Here is a 20,657-nt window from a genome sequence, read left to right as displayed (position 1 = left end):
ACAGGCAGCAGGCTGGCTTTGGCCATAGTTTACTGATCCTTGATCTAGATCCATATAGTATTTCTTACATTTTCTTTATAATTCTTCAATATTAGGATATTATACAGAAGGTGGATGACTGTACACATTGTTCATTTTTTCCAATCTCTCAATGGAAATTATACGTTGATATATAATGGCAAAGACATTTTTTTTTATAGAAATTATTATTTTATTTGAATTTTCTCCTTCAAAGTTATACAGTTATTTTGGGTTGCTTGTTATCATTTTCTTTTGTTTTATTGGAATGGCCTTTACATTGCATACGTCACAGTTTCTTCTGATTTACGATTTTAAAAAATAAAAATAAAAACTGTTTTAAAAAGTGATATTGCTGAACGTAGATCTATTTAGGTTATCTTGCAAAATCTCTTGGTAGCATTATTTATAATCATCAAAAAGTACAGAGAGTGCTAATTCCAAATAAATTCCATTTTCCACCAAACAACTTGATACATTCCTTATTTGAGGATATTCTTATATATAAGACTGGGTCTTATATTAATTTTCGTTCCAAAAGATGCATTAGAGCTGATGGTCGGGCTAGGTCTTATTTTTGGGGAAACAGGTTATTATTGAATTACTTCAAAGACCATTCACAGTTGAGGCATTGTTTTTTAGTAAATTCAAACATATACCTTGGCTAGAATGAAGCATGGTTCTGGATTTTCAGTCAAAATTCTGGCTTATATGTCTTTTTTCTACATCTGCCATGTTATTTCCCTCATCAAAAGGCTAGCATTAGGCAATATTTTAAATCAATGCCAAATATTAAAAGGTGTCTTTTTAAATCTTCACAGAAGTCAAACCCTATATTTCTTTATAAGAACAGGTGTAAACCCAATAAAATAATTTTTACTTTTCTGTTTTTTGTTTTTTGTTTTCTTTTGGAGGCTCAATAATATCTATGAGGAATATAAAAGGTTCAACAACATGACTTTTCTTCATGATAAAATCTCATTATTATGAAAAAATCAGTAATATTTGCTTTTGATTTAAAATTTGCGTGATTTATTCAATCACTTTATTATCCATTATATTAACACCCAAATTTTAATGTACTATTCTAATAGTGATAATTGGTTCCTTTTTAAAATCATTTTATGTGTTTGCCCATTCTAGCATCACATTTTAAAATATTCCTTTTAAGTCAACATATTAACCATCATTTCCATTTTTGTCTATTTTCTGTGAAGTTCCCATATGCTTCACTGAATACTGGACACAATATTCTTCTAACCAACCCCTTAAATGTTTTGTCTCTGACAAGGGTTTCCTTGTCTTTGTTAAATACTGTTAACAATTTGCTCTTTAACAAGCCTTTTTCAGTTCTAAAAATTGATGTGGTGTGTGTGTGTGTGTGTGTGTGTGTGTGTGTGTGTGTGTGTATGAGTGATATTTTGCATTCTTTTAATTGAGAACATAAAGGCTGCTAGTCACAAATATGATTTTTGGCCAACGCTAATCTTGAAGACTGGCACATACAACAGTAATATCCACAGTTTTGTCTTTGAAATTGGTGTGTATAAGCTAATTTCTAAAGTTTCTTTATTCGTTTGACAAAAAAAAAAAAGGTGTACAAGTAAATGTTTTATTTTTTTGTCATATTCAACCAATGGAAACTGTAATTATTAAGTGTAATCAGATTTTGTTTTTACTATAAAACATTTCTGTACTGTCAGAAAAATGTGGTGGCTGTGTTCTGGGACCATCATTAAATAAGCATAAATAACTCCAGTTTATTCATATATCGTGTTCAGTTTGATGGTTTTGCAAATATAATCTTCTTTAGCTTGTAGTTAACAAAATGGAGACGTGATCACTGCTTGTGAATTGTGAATTTGATGTAAATAATCTTTTCTTCACTCTCATTGTACTTGTATTTATATCTTTACTTAGGAAAGCATATGAAAATGCAGATAATTATCTGATTCATTCAAGTTGTGGAATTGATTAAATAATTTTGGTCATCTTTCTTGTTTTGAGCAGTAATTAAATATTCATTAAGTAAAGAATGGGTAAGGTCCTTTCCCTGAATTCTTGGTTCAAGTTTGACAAAAGCTTACTTAATTTCATTTTTCAAGATCTAAATATTTAATTAGACCACCTTTTTGACAATTTTTCTATTCTTTTAACTTTTTGCCTTTGTATTTTCTGAGCTCTAGTCTGGTATTTTTTTAAATTTATATCCCAATCTTGACTTGTAAACAAATGAAAAAGTAATTGAACTCAATGTTTGAAAATTTGAATATAATTTTATTAAAATAATATTTAAAGGAAATGTATACTAAAATAGAAGCATTTTTCATACTTTCAAAATTATTTTATTCTAATATAACCAAATATTTACTAAATTCATAAAGCAAATTATAAATTAGAATAACTTAAATCAAATTATTCAAATGTACCTGAAATGTTCTATTTACTTTTTTTGAAATTTAACTTAATGTTTTAAAAAAGTTATAAAAAGAAAACAAATTGTAGCACTCATTGTCTCTCTAGTGGATAATGTAAAAACTGTATATCACACTTTATCACACTTCAAATATATTTGTATAGATTTGTGCAATATATACAAATTTAAGAAGCATTTAAATTATTTAATGATTTAAACATTCTTCAGTTTCCACGTGCAACTACCATGAACAAGATGCTAATTCATTAATACCTTAGGGCTACAAATTGGAACAGAAAGAGAACACAGAATTGATATTTAGCGCTTCTGGGAGATAATATTTCATCATTCAGGAATCTATTCCACATATGCTGAGAGAAAGGACTTGACAAGTTAATTAATTTCTCTTCTCTTATTTGTTTCCCTGCTGAAAACCTCCCTGTACTCTGAAACACGGTCCACCTTCAATGTCAGCTGTGACACAACCCACCACCTTCAGAGCATTTGAACTCAGTTTCTTTTTCTTTCAAGACAACATAAGAGACTTGAAGAAGCATTGTCCTGGGGCCTGAACTGTGATATTAAAGGTGATGAGTAGCCTTCTCCCAACGTTAACCTGAAAGCAAAAGCCTTCTGTCTTTTCAATAAACTTATTTGTTTGTGTGTTTGAGACATGCCAGATTTTCTAGAACACGGGGGACAAAGCAAGGACTCCCCTTGCCCATAAGTGCTTTCCTGCGTGGGGGACACAAGTAGTAAAGAATTACTTTTCACTGTATACTCTACCCTGTGGATTTTTTAACCACATGAATATAAAACCCAATCAAAAGTATAAATGACCAAAGTGGTTTTTCCTAGAAGCAGATCCTAAAACATTATTGTATGCATTGTATGGAGAATGATTGCTTAAACATTGGCAGAGAAGTAAGACCGGAAAGGGAAGGAAGCCAGTGAAGGGCACATGAACAAACAACCTGTGGGCAACTGGAGCTTCATCCCACGTGGGGAAACTGTCTGGGAAACAGTGGAGAACACAGGCCTCAGAGTTCTTTCTCTTGAGAAACACATAAGGTGAGGTATTTATCCATTAATGCCCCTCAGCCATTAATTGAGCACTCCCTCCCAAGGTCACCTCCAGCCTGCCTACAGACAGGCAGAGCAGGGCGACACACCGCTGCGCTCCTTTCAAACCAAGAGTCCCAAGTACCAATAGTTCAAGTCCCGGGGCGTGCTCCATAGTGGTCTGTTGCGGGTGGGGGGAGAGACTATGATCAAGGCACTGACAGTGTCTGCTTCAGTTGAAAATAGGCAACTTTTAACATTAAGAACATAAATATTTGCATATTTAGTGAATGCCAAGTTAAAATTAAATCAGAATCTCCCAATTCCAAAGGTCATCCGAATCAGATGCAGATTTACTGCGGGGATCCACATACAGTGTCACTGAGGCTAAGTAGACATACTTTTTTCCAATTATCAGTGCACAATAAACAGAAGCCCTTGTGATGTTGGCGAATATTGATGGCTGCACTTATAAATTCAACAGCATCTTTTTAGGGTGTTTTTCCAACATACTCCAAGGGTCTTTATAAACACTTTGTGTACATTTGCTTACAAAATCCTTTAAAACCAAATCAATGCTTTATCTTTCCCATGCCTCAGGCCATGAAAAACCTGCAAATTTCTGATAATATATAGAAGTACAACGATTCTCAGCAGACCTAAACAGCCTCCTCCTCTCTCTTTCTCTTTCTCTCTTTCTCCAATATATCTTTGAAGAAAAAAATACATAAATTTATTGTATCTCTTTAATTATTATTGAAAGTACACCATTTACAAAATTGCCTATTATTTTAAAAAGGATTGGTCTTTTCAAGACAACAAAATAATTTTGAGAATCTGAAATTAATGGTCCTGAAAAAAGTCAAAATGCTTGTAGTAGATTAACTCTCATCAGTGATAAAACTATGACCTAAAATCTTATTTAGAGTAAGGCACATTAACCATTACTGGTGGAAGTAATAATTGTTGCATGTTGGTACAGTCATAGGTCCCAAGAGTATTCTTGGGTGATGAAAATTGTTTATATAAAATTACACATATAGACACACATACATGCATGTGGTTGTCCCTTGAACAATGTGGGTTTTAGGAGTGCCAACCCCCCGAGAATCTAAAATGGCTTAGAACAATGCATACAGTTGGGCATTCACATGGTGGATTCCCAGTTGCAGATCAAAAATACTGGTTTTGGTCCACGATTGGTTGACTCTGTGGATGCAAAGAGAGGACCGACTGTTTATCGAAAAAAAAAAAAAAATCCATGTATAAGTGGACCTGCACAGTTCTAACCTGGTATGGGTAAACTATATATGAAAATAACTGGTTGATTTTCTTTTAAAACACTGCCTTTAATTTCTTTATTTTTTATAAAGAAGACTATTGATATAGCCTGCAAATTCCAAGCATCTAGCAAGAGGGGAAAAAAAATCTGGTTGTGTCTTCACAACACAAAGCATTCTCATTAGAAATTTAATTCACAGAATACCTTGATTTTTTTTACCAGTTAAGAAGAGTTTATGTTGTATCTCCCTGAGAAATTTCTCCCTTGCAGAAAGATATTAATTGAAAATATAGGAAAAGAGAACAATGCAATGGGGAATACGCAATATGCTGTACCCTCTCCCTCCAGGTGTCTATAAACACAGACTTCACTATAATAAGAAAAAAATAAAACTTCTTTAAATATAGAATGGCCACACACAAAGAATACACAAATAAAACAGTTATCTGTTAATTTGTAGAAAAATTCTTCCCCCTTCCTGCCAGAGCACGAATGTGATTTCCATGAATGTTGGACATGTCGTGTTTACTCTTCGTATTACTGAAAGTGTCCTATCTTGTGATTATTCTTCTACCCACTGTAATAATCCCTTTTGCAGCATTCTGCATGGCTACTGTAGAGTGACGGGGATGCTACCAGCGGAGGAATGTGAAGTCAGGAGTGCATAAGAATTAGGGGCTAATGAGGTTAAAATCCATTTACGTGACAAATTCCAGTGTCTGAAGTCAAATGCAATAACTATTTTTAAGAAAATTGGATATTTAAGTATAATTGTTTCTATAAGATTTCTTTTGATTTTTCTAATTATTAAAAAAGACATCCTTAGCTCTGGACACCCATAAAGATGTGAGCACTCACTATCGTGGTCACAACTGATGTTTAGATAGCCAAGAATCAAAGAACCAGGGTTAAGGCGGGAAGCAAAGAAATGCATAATTCCCTGGGTGGCTGGTAATATTTAAGTGCAAAGTAACTACAGCAAAACAGAAATTGTTCATTGCCTACTTGATCTATAGGAAAATTTTTCAAGGCGTATAACAAATTTTAAGTTCTAAAAATTTCCTGTAAGGTGCAGACAATGCAAAGTGCAAAGTTGGATCAAGACGTTTCTGAACTTTTTCAGAGAAGAATGTGCTTGCTGATAAAAAGTAGCATTTAAACATATGTATTTTTTCCCAACAGAGTAATATAGAAACCCGTTTTCTCTCTTTTCCTCATTCTAAATAATAGCACAATTGAAAATGCCTTGAGTTACCTTGACTTGCTTGATGTCCAGTTTCAGGGTAACTGAGAAACGTTTCTGTTATATCTCCCAAGGCAAAGACCGAGGGCTAAAAATAATCTAGCCAGTGTGAGTATTTTAGGTCAAAGGGAAATACAGTTAATCCTTGAACAACATGGGTTTGAACTGCAAGGGTCCATTTATACATAATTTTTTCCCAATAATAATGCAAATGTATTTTCCTTCCTTATGATTTTTAATAACTTTCTTTTCTCTAGCTCACTTTATCATAAAATTACAGTATTCAATACATATAATATACAAAATATGTGCTCAGTGACTATGTTATTGGTAAGGCTTCTGGTCAACAGCAAGCTATTAGTAGTTAAGTTTTTGAGGAGGCAAGAGTTATACACAAAGTTTCAACTGTGTAAAAACATCGGTACCACTAACTCATTGCCTGGGGGTCAACTGTAGTCTCTTCTAGAGTGGATGGCAGAGCTTTCAACCCAGGGTTCCTGTGTTTCTATCTGCATCATCTCAATTATCTGCATAACTGCTCTCATAACCAAACTTGTTAACACAACTTTACTATGCACTTGGCTACCTCATAAAACTCTCTAAATTCTCCTGGATGACAGGAAATCCAGTTTTCATATCTTTAATTATTGCTTTTTGGAAAATAAAACATTTACTTTATCAGTCTATTCTGTGCAAAAATTGAACAGAAAAAAAAAAGTAAAGGTTAAAAATAATTAAGTAACTCTTGGCCTCAAATAGACAACATACACAGGCTTTTCAACTGTAACCATTATAGAAAAGTTCAATGAATCTGTTAAATGTTCATATTAAACTCTTCTAAAAGCAGAAATCAAGTGTGAGTTAAGCCATCCTAGTACTGAGAAGCCAGTCCTCACAAGCTTATCAAGATGGTATTGCTCAAAAAGGCTCAATTAGATTAAAAAAGAACACAAACAAATATGGGTACTTAATTTATTAATAGCTTGATTGTTACTAGGATTTTGAAAATGTGGGCTCTGTGGCAGAGAGAGACACACACACAGTTCTAATTAACACCAATCACAAACGCTAATGGTAGAACCTACTGCTTAAGTAAATGAACATCCTTACCCCTGCTGCTTTGAAGAGCCTGATGGGCATGCACTTTATTGACAAAGTAAGCTAATTTACAGAGTGATTGTCCAAGAGGGAACTGCTGTTTATTTGCAGAGTTTTTCCCATTGAACTCACAGGGCAAACATTGCACTTAAATTGTTAATTAAAATATCAACAAATAAAAATGTAAACATTGGGTTTTCTTCAGAGTAGAGTGACATATGCTCATTCCCGACCAAATCCTGATCACTGATTTCCGAGGAATGAAATGTTAGGTGGCTGAGATATATATCTGTATCCAAAGAAGAAAACTTATTAGGTTAAAACAACAAACAGAACCCTCAGCTCATCCATGTAGGGTGACAGAAAGCCTAGGGGGTTCGCTCCACGCCTTTGGTGTAGCCATCTGTGGTTATCAGATGTGACCATCCCAAACTTGAAGAGCTTAAGGTGGGGGGGGATGAAAGCAGCTGGGGGTGGGGGGATTTTCTTAAAAAGAGATTATAGTAAAGACCAGGAAAGAAAGAGGTCCAGTGTCCACTTAAGTCCAGAAGGAAAATGTGTCTCAAATTTGAAACAGAAAAGCGTTTGGCCTTTCCTGAAAATGTAAAAGTTAATTCTGGAAACCAAGACTAGTATTGTGAAATGTTGGAGTGAATAAATGTCCTGTTATTTTGACTCGTTTTAGTTGGTTTCTTTCTAACATCTATTCTTTACCCCATCTCCTGAGGTTACATAAGCAAGAGAGATCCTTACTTGGTTCTTAAAATGAAGATCAAGTTTCCTTTAAGTTCTAGAAATGCACCCAGTGACATGGGAAGTGTCACCTTTAATGCTATAAAACCAAATACTAGTCCTAAAACTCACTTCTCTGGGCGTCACGTTCCTTCTTAAACTGGGTTCTGAGGAAAGCCAGAGTTGCCTTAGGAGTTGAAAGGGGAGGCGGAGGCAGTGGGGTTCCAGGAGCTCTCATGCTTTACACCCAGCAGAGCTGTAAAATTTTTATCTGTATCTGGTACGGGCATCCTATCCAAAAGCTAGTTTGAAGAAAGGGTTCCAAAGCTGGCAGAAGCTGGCAGAAAGGGGAGAAGAAGTTGCTAGACTAGAAGACTTCTAAAGTCCCTTCAGCTATAAAATTCATACACACTTTTAATGACTTTTTTATATGACTGAATTCTTTAGGAGAGAGAGACAGAGACAGAGAGAGAGAACGAACATGTGTATGTGTGAGACAGGTTCAGAGACAAATATTTTGAACCAATTTCTTTTAGGTGCATGTATGTTTTTATAACATAGGAAATATGAAGGACCAATTGACATGGCGAGTGATTAAATAGTATGTTTTGCCCATTTCCCCACAATACTTAAGTACTAAAACAAGTACTTAACCAAAGAAACAAAGTAAACAAGTTATTCAATATTTTTTTCAGTGAACTTGGGAAGCCAGCTAACTGATAAGCCACGTGCATGTTTTTCTCAACTGTATAATGCCATCCTTACTAGAATTGTTATGAAGATGTAAAACAAACAAACACATAAATTTTCAGCATCTAATTTGTATATCTAATTCCCCTGTAAGTATGAGGACAAAGGGCTATGTCATATTTATCTTTTCAACCCCAGTTCCAAGCATAAGCCCTGACACACATTAGGTGCTTCATAAATGTCAAATAAATAATTGACTACTTACAGAGAATGTATATTTCTTAAATGTCAAGGTGAAAAATTAATACAAAACATGGGTTTATAATATTATCCTTATTCAAAATGTAACACACGTGTATTGATAAAATATAGATTATTAAAAAAGGAAAATTATATGTAACACCAAAATTGCCACCATAATTTTTAAACCTTCTCATATTTTATCCTTGAAGGGTTTTTTGTTTGTTTGTTTTTCCCTATGTAGGCCACAATGATATAATCCATTTTTTACTGCAAAATTTCAGCTTATCTCTCTATACATTTCTTTAGTCCGTGTTTTTGGCTAAATATATTTGGAATTTTTTTCTCTGCCATTACATATTACGCTACCATATCAATTAAAAAAGACACTTTTATACGACAAATTTTAAACATATACGAAGGTAGAGAAAATAATACAATGAACCCAACTGTACTCGCAAATGTTTACAATAGTTCCTCATTCTTGTTTCATTGTTAGGGATTGAATGTTTGTGCTCCCCTCCCCTGAAGTTCCTATGTTGAAGCCCTAACCCTTAATGTGATGGTACTCAGAGGAGGGGCATTGGGAGATAATTAGGCTTAAATTAGGTCATGAGGGTGGAGCTCCCATGATGGTGGCCATGCCCTTATAAGAAGAGGAAGACATAAGCTCTCGCCCTGCCATGTGAGGACACAGTGAGAAGGTGGCTGTCGGCAGGCCAGGAGGAAGACAGCTTTCACCAGCATTTGACCATGCTGGCTCACTGATCTTGGACTCTAGAACTGTTACTATAATTTTACAAATACACATTAAAACAAGTCTACAGTCCCTATAGTTGCTTAACGGTGGTGATACATTCTGAAAAATGCATCAGTAGGTGACTTTGTCATTACGCAAACATCATCGAGTGCACAAACCTAGATGATAAAACCTACTACACACCTAGGCTATATGGCATAACCTATTGCTTCTATGCTACAAACCTGTACGGCATATTATGTACTGAATACTGTAGGCAACTGTAACGCAATGACAAGTATTTGTGTGTCTAAACATAACTAAACAGAAAATATACAGCAAAAATATGGTATAAAGTTAAAAAAAATGGTCCACCTTTATAGGACACATACCTTGAACAGAGCTTGCAGGGCTGGGAGTTGCTCTGGGTGAGTCACTGAGCGGGGAGTGAATATGAAGGCCCAGGACCTTACTACACGCTACGGTAGACTTTATAAACACTATCCACATAGGCTTTACTAAATTTATAAACGATATTTTTTCTTCAATATTAAACTAACCTCAAACTTACTGTAACTTTTTCATTTTACAAAAATTTTAAAACGTTTTGACTCTTTCTTAGTAACACTTAGCTTAAAACACAGACACATTGTACAGCTGTACAAAAATATTTTCTTTCCTTATATCCTTATTCTATAAGCTTTTTCCTGATTTATTTTATTTATTTATTTTTTTCACGTTTTAAACTTCTTTGTTAAAAACCAAGCACAAACACACACGTTAGCGTAGGCCCCACAGGGTCAGGGCCATAAGTGTCACTGTCCCCGCCTCCATGTCAACCCACTGGAAGGTCTTCAGGGGCGGTAACACACATGCAGCTGTCATCTCCTGTGAGGACACTGCCTTCTTCTGGAACACCTGCTGAAGGGCCTGCACCTCTGAGGAGGTGTCACTCTTCAGAAATATGTTCATGGTGGTTGGCTCGGTTTGCTTCTTTTTTCATCATAGATTTGCTTGTAAGCAGATAATACACCAGGAACATTCTTTCTTCTCATGAAAACCTTTAGCTGCTGGGGCCCATGTTTTCAGACATTTTAAGGAGCCTGTTGAGGTCTGCAAAAGCTTCTGCTAACCTCCTCCTTGTTCTCCTGCAGTTTCCTTTTCTCTTGCCGCTCCTTCAGCTAAGTGTTCCGCTTCCGGATCCAACACCTCCTCTTTAATCGTTTCCTCAGGAACCACGTCCAGGAGCTCCTCTGTGTCGTCCTCACCCACACCCAGGTTCGAGTTGTTTGCCATCTCAGCCACAGCCGTGTTGATTTTCACAACCTCCTCATCCTTGGTAAATCCTTTGGAGTCATGGACAAACCTCTTGGGTGTCTTTTTCCAGATGTCATTCATACACTCCTTGGTGACATCACCCAAAGCCCAAGAAGGCCATAGATGCAGTCATGGATGGTGTAGTCCTTCCAGAATTGCATCAGTGTCTTCGTCAGCGGCAGCGATAGCCTGGGCAAAGGTCTTCTTGGGTCGTGGGCCTTAAAGCTGCTAAAACTCCTTGATTCATTGGCTGGATCCAATAGGTGGTGTTTGGAGGGAGAAACACCACTTTGACACTGGGTTGAGGATCACCAATAACAGGAGGGTGTCCGGGAGCGTTACCAACAATAAGCAAAATGGTGAAAGGCATGTTATTCTCCACACAGCACTTCTCCATTTCCCCGGCACAGTAACCCAGGAGGGCATCTTGGAAGAGGAGCTGGGTCATCCATGACTTCCTACTGCGCCTCTAGTACCCTGGCAGTGTGTGCTTATTGATATATGTGAAGGCCCTGGGGGTCTCCCTGCGCCGGATGGCAAAGGGTTTCAATTTGTGGGCTGCAGCATTGCCCCTAACAAGACTGTTATCCTGTCCTTAATAGTTTTGAAACCTGACAATGACTTGGCCACCTTATGGATGAAAGTCCTTTCAGGCATCCATTTCCAAAACAGGGAGGTTTTATCCATATTGAATATTTGCTTCGACAAGTCATTTTCTTCCCCAATCGGTGACCTTATATAGTTTCCAAAAATTCTTCAGCTGCCTTCACATGAGCAGACTCACCACTTACTTTCACATTATGGAATAAATAACAATTCTTGAATTGTTTAAACCACCCAAAGCTAGCAGTAAATTCAATGTCATAGTTGGATCCAGTCTATTCTTTCAATATTGCAAACAACATTTTTGCTTTGGCTGGGAGCATCATGGTGCTGAGTGGGATAAGCTTCTGTGTCTCGTCTTCAATCCAGGCCATTAGAAGTTTTTCCTTGTCTGATATAGGCCCTTCTCAAATTTTTATTAGTCTCATGCTATCACTTTATTCTTGTTCTTCAAGAGGTCTTGTAGCTCTGGTGCAAGAAGACATGCCTAACTGGTGAGCAGTAACATCACTGACTTTCCAGCTTCATGGTCCTTAATCACTTTCAGTTTTGTTTCCAGGTCAATCACTCAACAGGACCTCTTACTAGGAAGGTTAGCAGTGGATTTTGTCTGCTTAGGGGCCACTATGAACAAAACCACATGGGATTAAATCACATTCACGAGAAAATGATGTAACCAGGAAACATGGTAAACATGAGATGTCTGAGGTTGCTGCCGGCATAACATGGCATAGTGTTTTACAGCATTTTTTTTTTTTTTTTTCATAAGTAGAAAGAAATACACTAAAATAATGACAAAAAGTATAGTGGAATGAATACATAAACCAGTAACATAGTCGTTTATTATCATTATCAAGTATTATGTACTGTACATACTTGTATGTGAGAGCTTTTATATGACGGGCAGTGCAATAGATTTGTTACAGTAGCATCATCATAAACATGTGAGTAATGCATTATGCTATGATATTATAATAGCTACGAAGTCACTCAGACGTAGGGATTTTTCAGCTCCATTACAATCTAATGGGGCCACTGTCATATATACAGTCCACTGTTGACTCAACCATCATTATGTGGCACATGACTATATAACTATTAAAACTAAAGATGTTCCTCTACCACAGAAAACCATCTTATATCACGCAGCATGCATAGTCAATGTGGGAATTACTGTCTCCATTTAAATGTTTATACCGGTGGTTCACAAACTTAGCTGAACTTTCAATAACTTGGGGTGCTTTAAAAATCCCCAACCTCAAGCCACTCTCAAGACCAATAAAATCACAAGGTATGGGAGGAAGACACAGGAATCCACATTGGTGAAGCTCCCCATATAATTTCAAAGTGCAGCCAAGTTTGGAAAGCAACGTTTTGCATTGTTTGAACTGCCTTCCTCTGCGGCTGTCTATTGTAACTAGGTTAGGATTCATCCTACACAAAGTGGTCAGTGCAGAAGGAAAGCTGGACAGTGACCAAAACATCAAAGTTTTCTAGCTTTCTGATCTTCAGTTAGTTTCCCTGATCCTTAGTGTCTTCGTCAATTAAAAAAAAAAAAAAGAAAAGAAAATCCCTTGACTTATTGCCTCATTTTTTGAAGCGTCTTTAAGATCTGCCTGGATCAGACTGATGGGAAGATGTTTGTTAAGATACAGAATACAAATTGTCCCCTACAGAGTATTCTTTGTCCCCCTCCCCTCCTCACCTCCTGACACTGAATCTCTGGGGGAGGCACTCAGGAATCTGCATATTTAACCAAGTGTCCCAAAGGAGTTTCCCACACAGCAAATTTTGAGTTAACTTGTATCGTGAGGATTTGAAGGCTATGAAGTATATGAAAGCACGTTACAAACTAATACATACCCTATTGAAATAGACCATGATTAGAAAACCGAAGATAAAATGCTCTGTTGCTTAAATCCCTTCTTGCATCCATCCATTCTCTATGCCTTCTCTGATGTTGATATTCTATTTTGTATTGAAATGCACGATTGCTTACTTGGGCAAAGGAGGAGAGGGAATATTGCTTAATTCCCTGGCTCGCAGTGTTTGTGCTCCTTGGTAGTTGAACACACATAAACCTCATGCTGGGAAGTCTTTTCAGAAACGGATGCCTGTTCCTAATCCCTTACTATTTTGCAAGTGAAGGGAGGGCGGATCTATTGTAAAGATGACTCTGGTCTAACTAGGGCATGGGAAATCGCCATTAAAAGTTTGCCCCTCCTGCAATACAAGCAAAGTCTGAATGACAAGCCCTTGCTTAGATTTTGCACACTTAGGTGAAGATCTGAAAGGATTTGCTTTTGTCCTAAACTTTATTAATCATATTGTCACCGATGAAACTATAGCAGCGATTAATCACACACATGATCTACAACAGCTCTTCTGTTGGACTCCGAGTCCTGGTATAAATGAGCATGTCAAGGATTGATCCATTTTATTTGCCTCAATCCTCTGTTTTCATTCTCTTTCTCTTTCCCTCCAAACTGCACCCTGTTTACTTAGGTTTTGTGCAGAAGGGTTCCAATTGTCTGTTTGACAATTGGAATCTGAATGATTAATAACAGTGACAGAAGCTCGACCAAGGGCTCCACAAACCATGAATAAAAACATTGAGCCCAAGGTCAGCACAGGTTACATCTGTGCTCCATCCTCAAACAGAAAAGGGGGTGGGCTGGGGGTGAGAGAGAAAAACAGTTCCTTCCGGCATTAACGCCTTCACACGGAGGATAATCTGAGTACAGCATGCCTGGCCATTTCCCCCAAACAGATGCCTCCTGTTATGAGACTTGCTGTGTAGGCCACCCAGCCTGGTGGAACGGTCCACTTCAGCAATTTCAAATCACAGTTAAATGCTGATGCCTCCAGGGTTTTGACTACTGCAAAGTACACAGACAAGTTGCAGAAGCTTCCCTGAAGTGTGATATAGAATCATAAATTTCGCACGATGGCTATTAAGCGGCCTAAGTTGTAGTCAGAACCTCTTAGAATCAGACCTCCTCCGGGCCTTCCCGTCAGGGCTGAGAGGGCACCCAGCCCAAATCGACAAGCAGCAGCATTCACTATTGATTAATCAGGGGCCAGTCCATGCCGGTTTTGAAATGTCTATGCATCTGATGGAGGATTGTGTTTAATGTAAATGATAGACTTTACATTGCAGGGGGAATATTTTAAAGAGGGGCTGGTGTGCACAGCCACACGCTAGCAAATGCTCAATAACTATCAATTAATGATGAGGATCTTAGAGGGCAGCTCCGGTAAGTGGAGAAATGAAACTCGGCCATTGTGTTGGCAAATCAGATACCAAGGAACATAAAATAAACATGTGGTGCCATTAAAAAAAGAAAAAGGAAAGCCGTTATATGAAGTGTAGTATAATTTTACTGCATTAGGAAGTGAGTGTTGCCACAATATGCAGTGAATAAAATACCTGGCTCATTCATTTAACACATGTGTTAAGACATGGCTTTGCGGCAAACAGCAGGCGTGCCACAGTGAAGCAAGCATACATGATCTCTGCTCCGAAGGAACCCGTATTTGAGAAGACAGACAACCAAATAGTAATAATCAACTCCCCCAGCTCATTAAGAGAGGGGCCATAAATGTCACGTCTACTCTCCCTGAGGACCCCTGGAAGTGAAGAATACATCTTTTGAGCCCCACCCTTTTGCATGTCAGTCAGCATGAAAAAAAACACAAAAAACATCTTGTTCAGCCTGGAGCTTAAGTGATTACTGAGAATGTGACACATACCCAGTGGTATGTTGAGCTTAAGAGTTAAGAAGTTGACAAAATGAAATAAAACTCAGTATATTACGTGACCAAAATAGGCGAAGGCAGAATTTAAACAGGATAAAAATTAAAGAGTAAATGAATAAAGTATTCTAGGCGAAAACTACCTTTACTTTGAATTCGTTGAATTAGAAACACATTTCTGAGATGCTAATAATGACAAGATGGTATTTTTATTTTGCTAGTTAAATAGAATTTGCAACATCTACATTCAAGTTCACGGTAATACTTTCAGTGATAATTGCTAAATATGCCAAGTGCATTTATAAAAGCTAGCATATATGTTGATAGTAGCAAATGTCTATATTTGGGATGTTTTATGTAAACAAAGACATTCGGTAATTATCACAGTTGCTGTTCATTTCAAAGGGGGAGACAGCACAAATGCAAGACCCATCACTTCACTTATAAGGCAGAAAGCATGCTTTTTGGATCACAATTCAATCTCACTGCCTAAGTTCACAGTCTCTATTTTTTTTTTCAACAAAACACACATTAAAACATACATATGTATGCAAAGACACACACGTAGCGCTACCTTAACACAGTTTATCTAAGGAGAAGATATTATAAACGTAATTTAAAGGAATATTTAATTAAGTTGACTCTCACAACGACATTTATTAATGAAAGAGAATCCTCACAGTTCAGGGCCCCTGAGAGAGGGGAAGTTCATTATTTAGAAACTCTGCATTGACCAAATTACAACTTTCATTTGACCCCCTGGCAAAAAGACACTGGATGAAAAGTAAAGACTTCAATCACTCTGGATTTGTGTCTTGCAGTCAATAAAAGAATAATGATGATGATGATGATAAAGATAAATAACGTTACAAATTCCATACCAAATATAATAAGGACATTGATAATAACAATGGCAGTAACAGCAGCTTCCGTTAACAGAAATGGTACGAGATGCTTATACATGATGTTCAAGTTTTACTGTTAACTCTATGAGATCCCAGGGCCAGAATGGAAGCACCTGCTCTAAAATGAAACGTCTCTTCGTATGGCCTCTATTGATTGTTTCTATGTTATCTGTTTTGTTTCCTTGGATCTTAACGTCATTTCTCTTTCCATTTCTTGCAATAAATTACCCTTTCAAAGTTGTAAAGGGCCCTCTGAGGGATTGTTTCCCAGCGATACTCTTCCAGGAGCTTTCTGAGTGGACAAGAAAAACACATATATACACACTATTGTAGAAATGTGGAAGAAAGTGTGGTGCGATAGCTGCCCTGACCAATGGAAAGAAAAATGGAGATCTTCGTGACCCAATCACTGATGGCCTGAATGCCAGACTGAGTGTAGGTCTAAGTGTAAGAAACAGGGGCACTGATGGTTTATGGGCAAGATTGAACTAGTGCTAAACCTTCCACTGGGGTAAAGTTTGAAGGTAACATTTTTCCCTCTGGATTTCATTATTTCAATACTTGCCTGTGTCAGTGCATCAACCAAAGTAGGTATACCTGCCACAACCATCCTGACCTCAAATGCTAGATATAATGACAGCTTACTCACAGTGAAAATTATTGCACATGTTACAATGAAACCTTTGCCATTAACCATTCCACGTGCCCATATTAGCTGTTCATAAATTCTCTGTATGTGATTTTGTGTGGTTAATTACTGTAGCAAAATGCATGATATCACAAGGACATGTTTCTTAGCAAATCTGTGAAAAGAATACATAAGTACTTAGCATCTGCCATCAAGTTTGACTTTCCAAAAGCCATGGGGTCTAAGCAAATGTGTTTAAGAATGAATCATAGAGTATATGTACTAAAGAAGAAGAGTTAAATCTAACTGGACTTTTAGTTGTTGAGAGTCTCTTATGAACTCTTTATTACATGATTTTCTTTTGGCATTCTTGACTGGATGCTTTCTTTCTCATAATGGGAAAGATGAATTTTCTGTTATTTCAAAGTCCAGATCATGTAGGTAGAGACATGTCTCCAAATAGCATATACATCTCACTTGAGCCCCCAGCTTTAGAATCTAACAAGGGTTGGACTAAGACAGACGATAGGACACGTTCTAACACCATGGTATTAGGGAGCCAGGGTCCAGAGTCTAAGTTGGAAGAGTTGTGGACTTATTGGTTGACCTGGAAGCAATTAGCCAGCATACAGATAGCGTCAACATTTGAGTATCTTCTGCATGGATCTGACGGTCTATTGAGTCTGACACTGGTTTTTGCACTGTTAATAGTTTTCTATCAGTGTCTTAACAGCTACCATGAGACTGTGTTAAAGAGGCACTATTTTGAATGAGGGATCACTTTCCCAGCTCCCTCCCACTTATGCTTCATGAATGGAAGCCACCTAAAAAGGGGGTTAGCGGAGTTTCTCACACTACGTTCCAGTGAATTCACAGTAATCTCTTTGACTAACCTGAAGAAGGAATTTGGGATAATATGGTGAGATGGATTCCAAGAGGCAAGCTTTTAAGCATTCAACCTCTTCATTCACTAGAGTTGTTCTCCTATTTTTTTGCTTTTAACATCCAAATTCAACAGAATTAAAAAAAAAAAAAAACAAAAACAAAACAAAGGAAGAATGCTAAGTTGCTCAAAAACAAAGATAGAATAAATGAAAAGCAATGACAAAGAGTGAAAAGAAACCAACACCAGAAACACATTTGTCACAGAGGATTTTTAGGACACTGAAACTACTCTGTGTAATACCATTATGGCAGACACACGTGGTTATACATTTGTCCAAATCCATAGACGGTACAGCACCAAGAGTAAACTCTTGGGTAAACTATGGACTTTGGGTGATAATGATGTGTCAATGTCAGTTCATCAATTGTAACAGATGTCCCACTCTGGGAAGGGGTGCTGATAATTGGGGAGGCTGTGTCTGTGTGGAAGCGGGGAGTACAGGGAAATCTTTGTACCTTCTGTTCACCTTTGTTGTAAACCTAAAACCTCTGTAAAACAGTCTACTTAAAAGAAGAAACACATTTGTATGACCACTGATCGAGGGAGCACAAATGCCTTGCCATAGTTTATTCAGCTCATTAATGTCATAACTAATGAGTTTTTTGAGATTGTGATTTTTAATATTGTTTCAAAACACAATCACACTTTTACAAGACAGCAAAACTAACGATCTTTATGTTGTGTGATATATTTCTAAATCTCACATCAAACATATACCCAGGGAATGAGTCTCGTTCCTTCTCTAGGGTTTCCATCGTGCCTCATGGCCACGCGAACAGCCAAGCCTTGAAACTGAATTTTCGGGACATTCTTATTAAACTGCAAATACATTATACAATTGGAATAAAAGACTAATTGTTTGGTAAATATGAGCACATATAGAGCTGAAAAGGGAGAAGAGAACAAATGGGTTCAAGCAGGAGCTTAGAGGACTGAGAATACCAGAAAAGCCTAAGAGGATGGAGGGTGCACACACACACATAACCTAGCGCAGGAGTCCTGGAGACATCCTTAATACTAACAAATAAATAAAGAGTAATACTTTGGGACCTACCTTATAACTAGAGTAGGAGAAAAAAAATAGTCATACACTTATCATTTAACAAGTACTTTTTTGTTAAACGACAGTTGTATTTTTTTAGAGAATAGATACCTATTATTATTATTATTAATTACTTATTATTTATTTTTAGAAAGGCCCAGCACAAATACAGCACATATGAACAGGCACCCTTTCCAGAGCAAGGAAAAACTGAATTTGGAAAACAGAATAAAAATGTTTTTTATATTGGCAGTTCTTTATTTGTTTTTCCTTCAAAAACAAGGGACTCAAGTGCTAGTTAAAGCAAATCAACCACTGAGGACACGTGACAGATACTTAGTTGAATATGTATGTTTTAAAATCCTCCAATAGATTTTTGTTAAATTGTTGTGCCGTGCATTCATCAACCAATTTCTCATGATTTGCCACTTGATATTTCGGTTGTGTGAAATGTTCCTGAAGCTCACACCAAACCCACACATCGCAAAGCAGGTCCTGTCCGCCTGTTGTCTCTGTGATTAAAATTCGCGTCCCTCAGTTTCATAAACATTGTTGAGAGGGCATCCCATAGTGCTTTGTGGCTTTAGCCTGGGGTATTTTAGGAAGAGCGCACATACAAAAATGTTGGGAACAAAAATGCATTGACATATCGTGAATGCTATAGACTCGATGGGTGGGACTGACAGAAGGAGAATCCCACACATTCCTTATTGAAAGTAATGAGCAGCCCCAGGAGAAAGGGCCTCAAACTGAGTCTTTAATAACGAGAACCACAGATTCTGGCAGATAGGGAGAAAGAGTCCGTCTTGGGAGTAAAAATTCCCATGAGCAAATTCAAATGACTTTATGATGAGTAAAGGCGGGGGAAGGCAGGCAATTTAGCTTGACTATAATTGAAAGCCCAGGTCTGGTGGTTGTGAGAGACATGAAGGAAAGGAACATGGTGAAGTGTTCTATTCCTTGGAACAAAGAAGAAAAAATGTGTCCATATTGTTAATTCTGTTGATTGCTTTCGTTGGACACAATTGTTTCTTGTAAGCAGCAGGTTTTTTCCACTTGCAGAAGTGTGTAGGTGGGGGACAGGGGTGTTGTATAAGTAGGACATGCTAGAATATACTGGACTATTTTTTTTTGAAAATTAGCTTCCTTTACTTAATTACTTGATTACTTGAGAAATTACTTAGAAACAAATTATCTTGGACTGTATTTATAAGAACTGTAACTCAGACCTAGTCCAGAGCAAATCGAATCATGCACTCCCATGGTCTCTTCTTAGATACCTTCAGAAAAATCCAAATTTTTTAGCTGGGTTTTTAAGTTCCCCTGTCATCTGGTCCCTGCTGACCACTGCCTCCCAGCTCATGTCCCTTATTTATTTATTTATTTTTTTCTTTTCATAAATAACTTTCACTTCTCTTTGTAGATGTGGTTCACGGGTTTACTCCTTTGGGCGGCCATACATCTTTGTGCCTCACTCCCAACAAGGTTTTGTTCATCCTTAGTAGTCCCACAATAACCTGTAGATGTTTCCATTATTGCATTTTCTGCATTACTCTATGTTTTCTGTTAATGTGTCAGTAGCTCTACTAGACTGTCTTGCTCATCACTGTATCCTCAGTTCCTAACATGATGGCAGCCATGAATTTCTTTATTCAGTATAAACTTAGGCTAAGGAGAATATTATCTATGAATAGCTTTGAGTTTTTCTTTAGGCAAACTGCCCTTGTATGGTGCTAATGTCACATTCAGTTGATTGTTTACTAAATTTTTCATTCTTATATTTTTGCCATTAAGTTAGGTAAAGTTTTTTTTTTTTTTTTTTATAATGTGCAATATAATATTGCTTAATTATATTTTTGTTTCCACATTCCACAATTGGAAGAACCATCTGTGGGATGTTTTAGAAATATTAGCTTTTAAATATACATGGTGGGTCTTGG

Source organism: Rhinolophus sinicus, linkage group LG10 (assembly GCF_036562045.2).
Source record: "Rhinolophus sinicus isolate RSC01 linkage group LG10, ASM3656204v1, whole genome shotgun sequence".
NCBI lineage: Eukaryota > Metazoa > Chordata > Mammalia > Chiroptera > Rhinolophidae > Rhinolophus > Rhinolophus sinicus.
This window is presented reverse-complemented; position numbering follows the sequence as displayed.